This window comes from Callorhinus ursinus, unplaced genomic scaffold (genome assembly GCF_003265705.2).
Source record: "Callorhinus ursinus isolate GAN/ISIS: 27379988/994484 unplaced genomic scaffold, GSC_fseal_2.0 scaffold11, whole genome shotgun sequence".
Classification (NCBI taxonomy): domain Eukaryota; kingdom Metazoa; phylum Chordata; class Mammalia; order Carnivora; family Otariidae; genus Callorhinus; species Callorhinus ursinus.
The window spans coordinates 1,933,900-1,948,411 of record NW_027397073.1 but is presented as its reverse complement, the minus strand read 5'-3'; the positions used below and the strand labels follow the sequence as shown (position 1 = coordinate 1,948,411).

At 50.9% G+C, this 14,512-nt stretch overlaps 1 protein-coding gene across 12 annotated transcripts in view; it reads right to left on the bottom strand.

The window, feature by feature from the left end:
* The window catches only part of ZNF516 (zinc finger protein 516), a 116,240-nt gene that overhangs the window by 78,529 nt on the left and 23,199 nt on the right, over positions 1-14,512 (bottom strand). The window contains exon 1 of one of the 12 annotated variants that reach the window (XM_025886408.2): positions 9,249-9,510. The exons of 10 other annotated variants lie outside the window; for them this stretch is intronic. The gene's annotated coding sequence lies outside the window, so the exon portion shown is untranslated. Of the gene's footprint in view, positions 1-2,562; positions 2,609-9,248; positions 9,511-14,512 lie in introns of those variants that run through there. One more of the 12 variants, XM_073898021.1, reaches the window with a different exon arrangement.

The window sequence follows — 14,512 nt, the reverse complement described above, 5'->3', positions numbered from 1 at the left end:
GGAAAGAAGCACCATTTTACTAGTTTCTTTTTTCCTTTGCTCTCCAAAATCAATGCATCACTCTTGCTAACCATTTAGGATTTCCAAGGCTTGTATTACAAATTGACTTTACCAATCTATTTGTCCCTAAAAAAAGTGAACTTCTCTAAACTGGAGGAAAAAAAAAAGGAAGAAGGAAAGATGGGAAAAAAGAAAAGTTAACAGGAGCCAGGGCTTGCTCTGTAATGTTCTGCAAATAAATGTCCCCCTGGGGCCCCTGGTCGGGGGTCTGGGGGTCCATCCAGCGCCCCAGAGCCGCCCGCACGGCCAGCGTAGTTAATGATCTAGTCAATGTTTCCGTTAAGAGACCATGTCCCCCAAACCGGGCCGCTCGGGTGAAGTCTGCAGCCACCAAAGGCTGCTCGGCATTTTACAAAAAGAGAGAGCAAATCACTCGCTTCATTACATGAACCACAAAAGCAGTCCAGTTTCACTCTGACTTTTTTCCATGCTGCATCAAGAGGATGAAAGCCTAAGTTCCAAATAATTCAGAAATACTGAAAACCTGGAGAATCCCAGAGAAAATCAAGACTCATAAATTTCTAGCTTTAAAACAGACATGGAAGATCCGAAGGCTTTAGATAAACTGCAGGGGAAAATCCCATTTACGAGCGGCTGGTAAGTTTTTACTGAGCCTAAGCTCAAAAGTGCACACCAATTCAGTGCCTAATATAAATTTTTTTAAAGAAATGATCAACAGTGAAAACAAAATAATGCCATGCAGAGACTTGCCGTATTTCCTCTCTGTGTCACACTTCCCCGTCGACTGGATGTACCTTTTCGAAACTGGTATTAGTGGATTGTAAAACATATTTTAACAGAAATTCGTTTCTACAAATAAGCTGTATTTTACTCCAAGTAAACCAAGAACAAAAGACAGTATTTGCCCCCCAACCCACTGACGGTGACCTATTTTCCAGACTTTTACCAAAAACCAACATTTTTCTCCCTGTGTAAGAACACAGACTGCAATGAATACCTATCTGGCATTATCGCTTTCCTCTGTGCTTTTTGTGAACAGCCTGGAAGTCTCCACCGTCAAATAAAGAACTGTGCCCAAGAATACAAAGAGAGATAATTATGTGCGGTAAGCCATAAAACATTCTGTTAAACATTACCTTCCGAGGTAGGACTGTTGAGCACAGAAGTCAGCCCCCAAAAATCCCTTCATTAAGAGCGCACGGGAAAAATAAACACTTCAGTGATCAATTTTCCTGAATTCTAAGTAACTGCATACAAACCATTTTCTGTAAAGATACCCCGAGTGGAGTTTATTTTGGTAGGACAGCTGAAAGGCGTATCATGCAAGAAATTAAGACTTTCTTGGCCCTTGTACAAACACCAATCAATACTTTGAGGATCAAAATTAGAAAAGGACAAATCTTCCCCAAATGCTTCAGCATCTACTAAGGCACATAGAGTAGAACCAGTTTAAATTTTCCAGATCCATTACTGCCAATAACTACTGTAACATGACCTAGTTTATCACTCACACACACAGCACCTTTGAGAGCATTTCAGCCTCTTAAGAAGAGTGATCTATCAGAGAATGTTTACAAAGAGCAATTCTTGACAAGAACATGATGTCACATTGCCCTAGGATTTATCCTGCATTGCTTGTCTAAAAATATATTTTCAAGCACACTTAATGACACATCCCTGCAAGTTCTAACTTTTGGAGATAAAAGACCATCTCTACCTTTCTTGTAAGGAACAAAAAAGGATAAACATGAAAATCCCATTCTAACTCCTCAGAAGAATGCTACCATGTTATTCCGCCGCGAAAGTTAAGGAAACGCTGTATGTGAAGCGATCGTAAAGGATCTCGCAGAAATGAGGACGGGATGTTTTCTAAGCCAAAACATCTTACCCAGCCGCAGCTTTTGGGGAAAACTGAACATGAGATACAAGAGGGCAGGTCTGGGGATTCCAGAGCTCGCGGGCCCTACGGCCGCCCCCCAGGCCTGGGGAGGAAAGGGAAGAGCGCTCTCCCCCGGTGCTCACAGACAACAAGGAGTCCCACCAGTGGCTGCGAATGGTGTCCACAAACCCGAACACCACGACGTGGACAAAGGGCCCACCTCCACTGAATCTAGCGTTGGGTTCCCACAGAGTCCACACTGACACCTAGAGTCAGAACAGCGGCGGGCGTGTGCAACCCGACGTATGTTGATTCTGTCAGACGGTCATTTCTCTGTCTCTTTTCAACCCAAGCAGCAACCTTTAGATGCCTCCTCCATCCGTTCAGTGCAAGGCCCGGAGCGGACGTGCCCGCACTGCGAGGCGACAGACCAAGTTTCCCAAGGGCCTCATGGGCCCAGGTGGGAGCCCAGGGCCCGGCTCAGTGCAGGGGTGGCCCCAGGTGAGGGGGCCAAGGGCCTGGGGGCCTGCTCTTGTGTTCTAGGGACCGTGACATCCAAGCTGGGGCTACCGGTTCACGAAAATTACTCAGGAGTTAGCATTTACGGAGACCAACTCTAGAAACGCCTATTCAGCGAAAGGGACAGTTACTTGTAAACTTACTGTTGGACACCCACAGGACACCCACATCAACAGGAGCCTGTCGCAGAGCCGCCGGATGAAGGTGCACCTGCGCTGCACGAGCCGGGTCTGCCGTGAGCACAGACCTCCGTGGGAGAGAGAAAACAGGAGAACGTGTGGGGCTCACCCACCCAATAAACAAAGTACTGGAAAATCAAAATACAATCGCTCTAAAGTATGTTTCCAACTCAATTATCTGAATGAGCTCCTATTCCATTACTTGATAGTCACGGTTAATGACCAGAGGCCATCTTCACCTCCGCATCTCCCCGACCCAAGAAGAGCCTCCCGTCTCCTGCTCCAGGAGGAAGGGCAGGGCCCACCCAGCGGAGACGCCATGAAATGCACTCATTCCTAAAAGCACAGGCTCTGTCACCGCAGAGATGGACAGTGGGACTCCTCTCTCCACTCACGGGAAACAACAGATACTCACTTTGGCTCCGCTCCTTACCAGACTCCCAGGTGGCTGACACTGTCCACGCACAACCCTTTCTGCCTTCCCGATCCCTGGGGGTACAAGCACCCGCACCTCTTCGGGGAAAAGTAGATTACTGTTTGAGAAACACAGGCCAAGGAAGAACTACAGTCGAGACCTTCCTCAACTAAAGGCCCCCAAAATCGTGCCTCTTTGGACCCATAAATAACTAAGCACAATCCGGTCATGCACAAAATCAAACAAGATTCCCAGCGCTGAGTCCCATAGCCTGGCATGTTCTCTGGGCAGAGATCGGCCTCATGGAAACTCCACGGGCACCACCGCCTCCACTTAGGAAGGAACCGACCCAAAGTTTCTAGACTCTCACCACGTAGTCAACATACATCATAATTTTAGGTGACTGCACACAGCCGTACGCGCCCCCACCCCAGAAAGTGCACGCAGCACATTTTCACCAGACACATGATCAAACCCTGACCCCCAGAGCTCAGGATTTGGTTTAAACTGCACCACTGCATATTTACCCGTTTGATGCAATGAAAAGGCACCATTCACTGATTCACTGTGGGGGGTTTGTGACTGCAATCCTAACTACAAGTAAGGGTTTCCCAGCTCTACCCTTAAAATCATACCGAGCTAGTCACACACACATACACGGCAAATCGCTTTTGATTTCTTTATATTTACACTGTTTTGTTTTTTAAATTTTTTCCAAAATTGGTCTGTTGCACGGAAGGTGCCCAGTTACAGAGCACCGGGAGGCTTGGTGAGTCGTGCACATGGTGCTGGTTGTTAATTGTGCAACAGTGCAAGCCACAGAAAGGGAAAACACCACCCTCGTGATTCACATTCGTCACGCCCCTAAATGAAGCTGACGGGGCTCATGGGAAGGGGTCAGAAGCCCTGCCAGGAAGACACCACACACAGAAAACAAAAAGACGCTTATTTCTAAGCATTCATAGGTAAGCCCCTACATTATACCACGTGCATGCGCCAAGAACAAAGATCTGCCTGAGTTCCTCTCATGTTAACCTCCTGCTTAGAAAGTTCTCAAAAAGGTGCTACAGGACTTGTCAACAATTCTAAGCTTTTTCTCCTTAAGTTGAACCTACCTGCATTTGAGATAAGCACACCATATTGGCTTTCTTAGGTAATGACAGTTTCCTCCAGCTAGTTCTAAAATCTCCTAAGGGAAACCTTTCCAAATTAGGACCAAGAGTCAAACTTTGCTTTCGGGAAAGATGCACAGGCTTTGACTTGGGGCCTAGAGTAGAGGGCTCTAAACATAAATCTGTTCCTTTCAGGAGACCATGTTGATCCAGTCTTGCCATGTCACAGGATAATTCCCACCAATGTCACACTCTTCACAGAGGGAAAACACAGCTTCACTAGGAAACACATGGAAAATACCACTGTCCTTCAGGGGAGGTGAGCTTCTCACCCACGTGGAGGTCTAGCCTGGTGCCCAACACACACTGCAGCTTCCCGCGTGCACACGCCAACTGTCTCAGGATGCACATAATAATCACTCATTTAGCTAAGCTCTACCTGCAGCCCCATCCCCGCCGTGGCCAATCTCTTCCAGAAAAGCCCTCTCAGAAGGAAACACTGGCAGGAAGAGCATCTGAGTTGCGTTGTCCTAGAGGTTCATGGTTTTCTCACCAGCGCGCAGACCGGCGACACATTCCACCTTCCAGGAATGGAGCCTCACCCCGCGCACGCAGGCGCCCACAGGAGGCTCTTCTCACAGAGGGGCTCCCCACGGAAACCCCAGCCCCGAGGACCCGCTGGAGGCGGGGGTGCCCACGGCCCGCGAGGACTGAGGGTGGCTGTGCACACATGAGCGGGTCATGCCGGACACTCGGGCTGGAGCGCAGCAGGACATCAAGCAGACCCAGACACCTGCACAGAAGGCTGGTTCTCTCCGTTTTTCTGGAAGGGGCAGGAACTGATTTTTACAACCCACTGAACTCGAGGAGTCCGTGACAGTTTATAGCAACCACAGAACCAGGGAGAGGCACCTTTCCTTTTTTTTTTTTTTTTATAAAGATTTTATTTATTTATTTGAGAGAGAGAATGAGACAGAGAGAGAACATGAGAGGGGAGAGGGTCAGAGGGAGAAGCAGACTCCCCGCTGAGCAGGGAGCCCGATGCGGGACTCGATCCCGGGACTCCAGGATCATGACCTGAGCCGAAGGCAGTCGCTTAACCAACTGAGCCACCCAGGCGCCCGAGAGGCACCTTTCCTAACAAGACAAATGTCGCCACCACCAGCAGGCCCCGTCTGCTCTCTATGCAACAGGCTAACTTTGACAGTGTCCTCGGGGATCTGCCTTTGCGTCCCCAGCGCTCCATGCCACAGCAAACCACAAGCAGGATGGCACATAGGGGTGAGAAGACGAGGCCATGTGCAGCCTCCTCGCCACCGAGGGCGCCTGGGAACTACACTGTTCAAGGGGCCCTGGATCACCCTATGTCTCGTGGCCTTTAACGGAGATGGGGGGGGCGAGTCATTTGTCACACACAGTTTCTACGGTTGTCAGAAATGTATTCAGAGGATGTTTCGCCATCTTGCATTCCAAACGTAGAGTAAGAAAATGTACATAAAGTCCTTAGACCAGTGCCTGGTCCCTGGTGGGCACTCAGCAAGGGGAGCGTCCCTTCCCCGTGAGGCCCCAATTCCAAAATTCAGTTGTAGCATCAATAATCACGAGGAACCCAATGCTGATTCATGTCCCCACACAGGAGCGGCTCTGCTGTGGGAGTCCCGAGGCCCGCATCCTAGGTCTGATTACTCAGATATTCACCGAGTGCCCACCTCAAGCCGTGCGGCCCCCACATGCGGCTCACACCTGGGCAAGTCTCTGGCTCACTTGGGCATCTGCACCTGCAAAGGGAGGGTCCTGGCCTCACCCCTTGGGGTGGAGATGCTGAGGAAATGCCCCTCCTCTGACACTCCAGCCCAATGATTTCCCCCAAATCCAGAGATAAAAACCTATGAAGCGCTCCTTTTCCACCCTATTTGGCATCAAAATATCTTTCAGATTAAAATCAAATTTAGTATTTTCCTTTGGGCTTTTAAACTTATTTTCAAAGTGTTTTTGTCCCAGAAGAGCTCCCTGGGCTTCAGTGGTGTGCCTGGGGTCCCCACAGGAGGGGACTTCATGTGGGGCTTCAGTTCTCCAACTCGCAGGCTCCTCCCAGCAAATTCCAAATCAAACCATTTCACAACTTTAACCAAATGACAATCCACACAATCATCAGAGAAAAAGAAAGAAGAGTTTGCACTACAATACATCTCCTTATAAGGAATGCGAGCCTAACACACTTCAGCTTCTAGAATGTCCCTTTAGGTAAAACACAGACACCACAGAGGCCTGAGTCCACGCATGTCCCAGTACACTGCAGGCAAAGACTGGGATCTGCTCTTGGCAGAACCGCCCAGTGAAATCGAAACCTCTCCCCCTGCGGACACAGATGGACGTTTCCTCCAAAAGTGGTGGAAGAAAGGAACGTCCAGGTGTTCAGAGTTCACTGATCCCCACTAGGGCTTTGCTGCCCGCAGCATCGCCTCCCACAAGGGACCCTGCAGCTGCCTGCCACCCCCAAGCACGCTGCCCAAAACACCGCGGAGCAGACGCTGTGCCAAGGCGGGTGGAAAAGTCAGCCCCACTCCCATGTACACAGCGTCCTTCGAGCAACACTTCCCCAGATAACAAAACGAAAGCGTCCCTCCTCACAAGCCCCATGCCCCACAGATTTACCCACACAGCCGGAGCTCAGGGAAAATCCTTGAAGAGCTTTTGCTCCACTTCACCCTGATCCCTGAAAAACAGGTGCTCTTGTTGAGTTCTTTTCCTATTTACCATCAGACGCCTCTTGCCATTTTTCCTGCTATGGCAGGAAAAGCGACCCCACGCCAAGGTCAAACTGAAAACTATTGTTTTATCTTAAACGCTCTCAATCCCAGGTCTGTAAAACACAAGTCCCACGGATTAAACAGGAAGGTCTCCTCATCGACCCAAATGTGACTTTCCTGTGAGGGCGTCAGTGAAGTAACAAGACCCTCCTGATGCACCCTGGTCACCATGGCTCCTCCCAGGAAAGAAGCTGAAGCTGCCCCCCACCCTGGCCTCTCCCAGAGCCTGAACTCCTCCAAAGCTCCGGTTTCAAGTGATCACACTTTTCCTTTTGAGATGTTATCTATTTTTTATTTGTTCCCAGTTTATTTATTTTCGGCTTTTTAAGTTTTTTTAACAAGCAATGACACTTTCAAGAAAAATTTGCTATTGTTTTTTTTTTTAAGATTTTTTATTTATTTACTTGAGAGAGACAGCACGCACAAGCAGGGGGAGGAGCAGAGAGGGAGAAGCAGGCTCCCAAGGAGCAGGGAGCCCGAAGTGGAGCTCAATCCCAGGTCCCTGGGACCATGACCTGAGCCAAAGGCAGATGCTTAACTGACTGAGCCACCCAGGCGCCCCTTGCTATTGCTTTTAAGAAAAAAATTAACTGCTGCAAATGCACATAGTTGTTTTCAGGAGACAGAAAAGCACCTCGGGCAGCTCCGGTAGCTCACAGCATGGCAGACGGGAGGCTTCTCCCCCCTCCGCACGCAAGGCCATCTAACCGCATCGGGTCTGAGCAGCTGGACGGGTCGGCAGCACATCCCCACCTAAGACAAGCCACGCGCTCTCCTCCTGGCGGCGCTCTGCTCCGCACATGGCTCACGTCGCTGGCCACCCGAACACCAGGCCCCGTGGATGGCTGTCTTCTGTCTGGACCATAGATCTGAACACCCCCACCTCCACCTGCACTGCCGGAATTCGCAGAGCAGACCCTTGGATCAGGGCAGACTGTGACCACCACGCTGACCTGTCCAGCAAGCAGCTGTGCTAATCAGAAGCATTTCCTTGAAATCTCAGCTTCCTTACTGTCCGCACTGTGCTCACCGAACCGGAAAGGCATTCCACAGATATGTGACAGTGACACTTGCAAACATCTCTTCAAGGCTAAAATAAAATATTTCTGCTGCAGGAGCCACAAGCAGTGCATGCGAAGTCTTTCCTCTCAACCCGAAGTTACACATACTTCCTAAGAATGGGAAAAGACAGGTAGAGAGCCACCGAAGTCAGATCTCATGCTGGCTTTCTTCACGTGGTCATGCAATGTGTCTTTGATTCCAGGCTCAGAACCTGGAGCTCATGACAGCATCGAGGCGCATTCCTGGAGCCCCTGGCCGTGTCTCCCGCTGGTAGCTGGGTACCTCGAGAGGACAGTTAAGAGGTGCCAGGTCCCTGGGACCAGGAGTACAGAGCCCCAGCAGCAACATGGGGTTCAGGGGGAGCGTGCCAGCCTCCAGAGCCTTGCAAGGCCTCTTCTGCACCCCATGCCTGGTCACTTCACTTACCAGAGAGGTTCAGAGGTTTCCTTTTAAATTTCCCATTTTTAAAAAACTATCTAGTGATGTGTCTTTTAAGACCTGAGATGCATCATGGATCCCTCAGGACACTGGGGCAGGGCCAGGGGTGGAGGGGGACACTGCACTGGACCAGAGGGATGTGACCACAGCCACATGTCCCAGGAGGGCAACAGCCGCCTCCACACCTGCAGGCGACCCCCCAGGACAGGCCTGGCCCCAGAGCTCTCCGGGTGCCAACGGCTCACACGCTGGGCACCAGAGCCCAACACGCAAGATGGGCCATCTCATAAAAACTACCTGCTGGACGGCGGGTCTCTGGCGTGTGGGTTTTTTGAACAGAGCACTAAATTTTTTCTGACTTAGTTTTTCCTTGACTGAAACCAACATTTCAGAGTGATGAGCGTTGAGAGACCATTTCCTGCCTCTGGACACCTTGGGCGGAACAAGGAAGAAGAAACAGAAAAGATTTTATTCTTTGGCAGCAATTCTTCAGTCCAGGAAACTCTCAGGCGAAAGAAGCCTTTGAAAAACTCTATTTACCATCCCCCATGGGCCAAGGAGCCCACGTCCGTCTGAGAAACACTCTGATGCCCATTTCCAGACAGCACACAGGAGGAAAGTTCCAGAATCAACTGTGATATGCAGGAGGAAGAGAAGGAATGTCAGGGACGGCGCCTTGGGGAGAGCCACCTTCCACCTCCTTGCCCAGACTCATTAAGCCATAAAAGGCGAAGGAAGCGGAGCAGGAATGACCAACAAGCGTTAAGTCAACAGAAGAACCACGGGGCGGACCTGGCAAGCAGAGCCTCTCACCTCCAAGTCTTCCTCCCCAGATGGACGCACACTCCACAGAACACCCGACCAGGCCTCCTCCACGCATCCAGGGCGAGGCCAGCAAGGGACGTCTGCGGGGGTCCCGGAGGGCAGGAGAGGCCTCGGCAGGAAACGTGGAGGGACGCGGGCAAGGCCCGGGGCACAGAGGAACTGCGGCACCGATGTCCACCTCCCAGATCTGACGAGCACTCTGCCTGAAGACGCCAGCACAGGGACGCTGCACGAAGGGGCTGTGGGAACTCTGAATTGTTGCAAAACTACAGTGAAAGGACACTCCCTGGATGTTGTGCAAACACCCCCAACGTCATCCAAATAATAAAACATTAGTAACCTGCTTTTACAAGAGCTCTTTGCCTTCTTTAAATAAAAGTGTTTGCCTGTTAAGAATAAGTAAATGAGGGGCGCCTCAGTTGGTGAAGCGTCTGCCTTCGGCTCAGGTAGTGATCCCGGGGTCCTGGTATCGAGTCCCTGCATCGGGCTCCCTGCTCAGCGGGGAGCCTGCTTCTCCCTCTGCCTCTACACCCGACTTGTGCTTGCCCTTTCTCTCCCTCAAAAGAAAAAATAAAATAAAATAAAAATCTTAAAAAAAGAAAAGAATAAGTAAATGAAACAAGATTACAGAAAAAGACCAGACCAGCACGTGAGTGGCAGAGAGCAGTCCCCAAACAAAGGAAGGTACGTGGTGCTGTGGAGCCACGAAGCCAACCGAAGACATGGAGCTGCCCCCAGTGCAGGGACCTGCGGGTCCTGGCGGCCTCCCTCCGAAATCTCCCTGCACCCGCGGAGCCCCTCCAGGCAGCGGCCTCCTGGACACACGGGTAACGGTGCTTCCTGCCAGATGCTGTTCCAAACACATCTGTGCGCGTGCACACATTTCACGTGCCCCGGGCCCCAGTGCAGCGACCACGGCCACCCTCTCCCCAAAACAAAGGAACGGGCACAGAGAGGGCAGGCACACTGCCGAATGCCACGCAGCCAGTGCTCGGCCCCTCTGACGGTCATGGGGAGACTGGGTGGGCTTGTGCATGCTTCCTTTGTGGGGGAAGCAGAGCGGAGCTCCACACATGGACGTTTCAGACGCCACCTCGCAGAACAGGGGATGGAACGGAGTGGGGAGACGCAGGCGGCAGGCGCAGACAGCGGAGGACCAGCAGGAAGAACAGCTGGAGCCAGAAACAGAGTCCTGAAGAAGGAAGAAGAGAGGCAAAACCCCCTGCCTCGGCCCACGCTCTCCGCTGCTCTCCACACCACCCAGTCCCCACCTTAGAAGAGCTCAGGCACCACCTCTGAAGGAGACACCACCCCCTGCGCTCCTGGGCCCGTGTTCACGGAGGGCCCCGCGCTCCTGGGCCCGTGTTCACGGAGGGCCCCGCGCTCCTGGGCCCGTGTTCACGGAGGCCCCCGCGCTCCTCCACCTGTGTTCACGGAGGCCCGACTCCCCTTCTGACTTCTCATGTCCCCCGGGGACCCAAGCCCTGCTGGAAACTCGCAAGGTCCCGCAGGAGCAAATATTAATTCCAGCTCCTGTAATATATCTTCTTGAGGACATGGATCCCTTCATCACTTGCATCACTCTCAGGGCCCTGCTAGGACCCCAGCTCCATCCCAAGGGCTCAGGAAAGTCATGTGTGTCTGCCACCCACCGCCGGCCCAGAAGCCTCTGGGCCAATTCAGGAGGCAGTAAAAGCATGGATGGAAGACACTTTAGCCAGAGCCCTTCGTCCCCTCGGGGTTCCGGTGACCTCCTCCGGTGGAGGTGCACCAGGCCTGCAGACCCCTCTCTTCAGCACAGCACTTGTTCTGGGAGTGGAAGCCCAGTATGGGAGCGAGGACACCAGACAAGAACACGGTTCAGAGCGCCAATCGCAGCCACACACCAGCACGCACGGAGGACAGCGTGGGAGTCATCTGCACCCGTGCTGAGTTCCAGAGAGAGGCAAACAGAGGACAATCCACCTGGAGGCAGGGTTCCCGGAGATCCAGAGATGGGAGGGGGCTGGTCTAGAGGCAGGCCACATGGAGGGCAGAGGGGACTCCAAATCAGAGGGATGGAGCTGGTGAAGATGTCCTTGCAGGAATGCGCACCCGCCCACGCACACAGGGAGGATGGGGGTCATGCATGGTCAGGGAGACGGGCTAGGGGAGAGGCGGTCAAACCAGGCGAGCGTGAGGAAGGCCCTCACTGCGGAGACACCTTCCATCAGACTCAAAAGGACACAAGAAGTCACCAAAGTCCAGGCATGAGGAGGTGACAAGAAGCCAGAAAGCCTGTCCTGAGAGCCCCAGCGCAAAGGCAGGGACAGGGAGACAGGAGGCAGGGACCATGAACCTCAGACCCTCCCAAGGGGAGCTTAAGGACAGAGACTAAGTTCAGGGCCCGCAGGAGGGCCGGCAGGTGGGGCGGAGCCCTGGAGCCAGGGCCCTGGGATGCATGGGGGTCTGTGGATGCCCACCTCCTCCAAGTTCCGGGCCAGCACGAACCTAAGGATGGCTGGCCCCTCTTGCCTCAGAGCACCGGCAATGTGGCAAAAGCAGAGAGGCCACGGCACAGCCAGGTGACATTCTCCCTGGCCCCAACCAGACGGTCAGCACCTCAGGGGCAGGAACGGCCAGGTCTTCCCCGGCGGCCGCAGGTGACAACATGGCTCAGAACACACAGGACGGGAACCGGAGCCCAGGGCACTGGTCCAAGGCTCCACTACCTCTCACTGCGATCTTGAGAAAGACCCTGCTCATCGAATCAATGTATAGAGTCGGAGCCCCAAAGCCCTTTTGCAATGTGCCTGGACAACCTCGAGTCTGCAGCAGAAGTTTGGTAACTTCCTGCATTTGCAGACACATTCAAACTGTAAGTACATTCAATTCCTGATTTTTCTGTTACCAGATAAATGCATTTCCACGGAGAAAGGAACCACATGCCTGCCGGCCTCCCCAAGTGGCCTCACGAATGAAAGGTGGTGAGTAGTACCTCTGACCAAGGCTGAGGATTTCTAACTCCCTGTGCAGTGCGGGACAGCCTTCCCAGGAGGACGGACAGGCAGCGCACCCCAAACCCCCACCCGGAGATGGCAGGAGCAGGCCTAGCACAGACAGCCCTTTGGGGGCCCACGCAGACATGCACGCATCCCCTCCAGGGCAGACACCGTGTCCTGGGACCGCTGGGAGCCCACAAACATGAGGCTGGCAGCAGCACGCTCTGATGGGTCGGAAAGCAGAAAGGTCGAGAAACAGGGAAGCTCTTCTTCCCACTTTCACAGAAATGGGTTTAATTTACCTGAAGTGAGAGACACCAAGATTAAGAATGGCGATGGCCTTCAACGTCAGTGATGTGGGGCAGGCCCGCAGTCACCGAGCTGCTGATGCACTGGACACCCTCACTTGAGGGCTCCCACAACACGTGTAAAGGCGTTTAAGTTCATTCTTGAACGCTTGGGGTTTTTTTAATGAGGTTCTAGTGTAGGGCGCCTGGGTGGCTCAGGTGGTTAAGCGACTGCCTTCGGCTCAGGTCATGATCCTGGAGTCCCGGGATCGAGTCCCGCATCGGGCTCCCTGCTCAGCGGGGGGTCTGCTTCTCCCTCGGACCCTCCCCCCGCATGCTCTCTCTCTACCTCATTCTGTCTCTCAAATAAATAAATAAAATCTTAATAAAAAATAAACTTAAAAAAAAAAAATGAGGTTCTAGTGCTCCCACAGGTTCAGCTCTGGATGCCCGTGTAGGAACACCGGTCATAGTCCGAATCGGTTGGGCTGACACTCCCCGGACTAGAAAAAAGTCTTTGCCTTCTCCCAGCAAAACGTAAAATTAGTAAACCGTGCAGAGCGGTGAAGTCACCCGCCCAAAATTACACCCACACTTAATTATTATTAAGGATTTGCTGTCCAATTTTTTTCACATTACCAAGAACGCAACACTCATTCTATCTTTCTATTTAGAGGGCTCTTTAAAAATACGTTTCCGTGAAGATGTATGAATGTATGTATTATACCCAGCAGACAGTTACAAGGAAGTACTCATGATTTTAGGTTACATATTCTCCCTTCTACACTGAAATAACCAAAAACCTGGTAATAGTTTCCACTACTGCATTTAGGGTAAAAGTGCTTTCTTTCAGTCTAACAAAAAATTAAATAAAATTACCAGGTTGGGCCAAGGGAGGACATTCACTCTTCAGATAAAAGGAATGGTGGTGAGGGGAGAACTGACCAGAAACATCAATATTTTTAAAAAACATAATTTAATGTTGGGGTGACACAGAGACTTCACTTCCTATTTTTATCTTCTTCTACTCAAAAGCTCTGGAGTATGACAGGTTAAGTCATGCTGTCCTCAGAAAACCAGACACAGTCAACTTAGGTTCCTCTCAACTGATATTCATTGATTATAAAAAACCGATGTAGGCATTGAATTGTACACTTAATAATCATTAATATGCCAATTTTTACAGTATATCTACTTTGCCACAATAAAAAATGCAAAATAAAAACATAGAGATTATAAACGCTCGAAGTCACTTAAAATGCCTTCATATTCTACTCCCAGAAAAAAATCACAACACAAAATATTAATACTATTCACAGGCATCTAATCTGTGGTTACACTTACATGAACTATGTTAATCTTGAAACACATTATCCTAAATGATGACTGGATCCTTAGATGTCCGAGGTCATCACCAGAATCCACAGACTGTTTAAAAAAGATTTTTTTTTCCCCAGATGAGGCCACCAATTTTTTGCGTGCCAGATTTGGAGCAGACTGTCTGTGGATTACCCTGTAACACTCCGCATGCTCTGCACCAACAGACTTACAGAAAAGCATTTCTTTTTTTTTTCCCCTCAACTTTTAACTGAGCTCTGGAACCCACTGAAAGTTTCATGACACAATTCTAGGTCATATACATAAAAGAACATAAAGGGCGCATCTCAATCCCACGTCACCATGTTTTACCAGAACCACGCTCTGTACTCACTGCTTGAGAAATTCCAAGTTCACGTTATTTTAGATGCAGCATCTAACCGACACTGTAGTGTTTGGATCCAAGGAGCCCTTTTATAAATCAGCTTTGGAATGTCCCAATTCTTTCTGCCTGGAAATTCCGTACGAATCCTATTCTGTGCTCTCTGGTTTATTCTGAGAATTTTAATCCATTTCATTTTCGTTACAAACATTTCACAGCCAGCCTTGGCCAAAAGCGCTCAAGTTCTGACTTAGTTCACATTCAGAACATCTTACCTATGATTTT